Source organism: Phocoena sinus, chromosome 18, assembly GCF_008692025.1.
Source record: "Phocoena sinus isolate mPhoSin1 chromosome 18, mPhoSin1.pri, whole genome shotgun sequence".
Taxonomy (NCBI): Eukaryota; Metazoa; Chordata; class Mammalia; order Artiodactyla; family Phocoenidae; genus Phocoena; species Phocoena sinus.
Genome location: NC_045780.1, coordinates 22,134,610 through 22,137,105, shown reverse-complemented (window position 1 = coordinate 22,137,105; position 2,496 = coordinate 22,134,610). Strand labels below are relative to the sequence as shown.

The window sequence follows — 2,496 nt, the reverse complement described above, 5'->3', positions numbered from 1 at the left end:
ACTTCCCGTGTTGTGAATTATTATTATTATTTAATTTATTATTTATTTTATCTATTTAGTTTTGGCCGCATTGGGTCTTGGTTGCTGCGCACAGGCTTTCTCTAGGTGCGGTGAGCGGGGGCTACTCTTCGTTGCAATGCGTGGACTTCTCATTGTGGTGGCTTCTCTTGTTGCGGAGCACAGGCTCTAGAGCGCAGGCTCAGTAGTTGTGGCGCACGGGCTTAGTTCCTCTGCGGCATGTGCGATCTTCCCGGACCAGGGATCGAACCCGTGTCCCCTGCATTAGCAGGCGGATTCTTAACCACTGCGCCACCAGGGAAGCCCCACGAATTATTTTTTTTTAATTCTGGTGATCAGTTTTAGGAGTTTGTTTTGCCACACTCTAAAAGAACATCCTATAACAAAATTTGTTGGGAAGATTAAAGTAATATTTTTAACCCCAACATGGTTGATCTTGGATTTTAATAATCTGAATTACTTTGATGTATTTTGTTTCCAATTTGAAATCTATGCTGTTCTGACTCATTGTTTTCCAGGAGTTTAGACGGAGGCATTTGGATTTTATATACGTGTGTAGAGAATTCGGCTGAAATAGGGGTTTTTTGTGACGTATGTTTTTACAGAGCAGAAAATGGTCATATAGTCAAATTATTACAGGTCAGTATTATAGGAAGACAATCACCACACTATCCACTTCCATTCACCCATCTTTCCTAATCGCATCCTCTCTTTCTCACCTGTCAATCAGTTTTCTGCAATGTGTACAAAGCCCTCTCCCAGTTAGAAGATGAGTAGTTTATGAGAATAATGTCTACATAATAATTTGATGTCCTTTTTACCCTTGATGGGATTCTCTCCACTCTAAACCTTAAAATTGATACTTTAGCAATTTTACAAGCAATTTCTACAATGGCAGCATCTTCACTTTCGTGCAGGGTGATTAGTAGCCCAGCTCTCATGAATTCTGGCTACTATGCGTTAGAGGTCATGCCACACACGTTGTCATGAGCTTTTCTTTCTTTCTTTTTTTTTTTTTGTCATGTCCTCACCCAAAATGTAAAATAATTTTGCATTAAGAGAGAATTGTGACACCATTTTACAGATGAAAGGGCTGAAATTTGACCTGAAACTTAGTCAACATCTGAGTTCTATGTAGAGGCAGATATTTTGCAGACAGCCCGGAAAAGAATAAATAAAATAACACGCCAAGTTTCATTAACCCTAATGAAAGTTTCTGAATATGGGTGAAAATGAAGAGTCCGTGATACTCACATTTAAGAATTCTGTTGCGTGCACGCGCCTGAGCGTGCGCCCTTGGGCCGTGGCTTGGCGCCAGGTCCGCCTTCCGCTTGCGACGCGCGCTCGGTAGAGCCGGTGTATGTGCGGCAGTAACATGTTGGCCCCGCTGCCCGCCATCGTGCCCGCCGTCCAGAAGGCCACCGACGCGGTAATTTTCCTTCATGGATTGGGAGACACGGGGCATGGATGGGCAGAAGCCTTTGCAGGTATCAGAAGCGCCCACATCGAATACATCTGCCCGCACACACCGGTTATGCCTGTAACATTAAATATGAACATGGCCATGCCTTCTTGGTTTGACATTATTGGGCTTTCACTAGATTCACAGGAAGATGAAACTGGAATTAAATAGTCAGCAGAAAGTGTAAAAGCTTCAATAGAGCAAGAGGTGAAGAATGGCATTCCTTCTAACAGAATTATTTTGGGAGGATTTTCTCAGGGAGGGGCTTTATTTCTGTACATGGCACTGACCACACAGCAGAAGCTGGCAGGCGTCACCGCTCTCAGCTGCTGGCTGCTCCTGCGGGCCTCCTTTCCACAGGGTCCTATCAGTGGCGTGAATAGAGACATTTCTGTTCTTCAGTGCCATGGAGATTTGGGTCCTTTAGTTACCCTAATGTTTGGTTCTCTTACTGCTGAAAGGCTAAAAACATTGGTAAATCCAGCCAATGTAACCTTCAAAACCTATGGAGGCATGATGCACAGTTCATGTCAACAGGAAGTGATGGATATCAGGCAGTTCACTGATAAACTCCTACCTCCCATTGATTGACGTCACTAAGAGGCCTTGTGGAGAAGTGCACACCAGCATCATCGTCGTAGAGTAAAACTTTTTCCTGTGCCCAATCTTGAAACCTCTAATGTTTGCAGTGTTAAAGTGTTTTGCAAATACACACCAATGACACAGACTAAATAAATCTCCTCATGGGAAATTTATGATCATTTAAGTTTCTATGTATGTATTTGTATAATATGATCCAGAATATACTAGTATTAAAATAGGTGAAGCAGCTAGCATCTTTCTCCCAAATGTAATTAAGAAAAATAATAAAATACGGCAACCAGACTTTTTATTACATCACTTGGAAATTATTAGTATGCTTAATGAAAACTTGTTCAGGTATAAGTGAGCAGTTAAGACATAAACAGTTTATGCGTGCTGTGACTTAGACTCTGGACTTATTCCCAAGTTAGTCA

At 42.1% G+C, this 2,496-nt stretch overlaps 1 pseudogene; it reads left to right on the top strand.

The window, feature by feature from the left end:
- Window positions 1-1,378: 1,378 nt before the first annotated feature.
- Window positions 1,379-2,071, top strand: LOC116743222 (annotated as a pseudogene).
- Window positions 2,072-2,496: the final 425 nt, after the last annotated feature.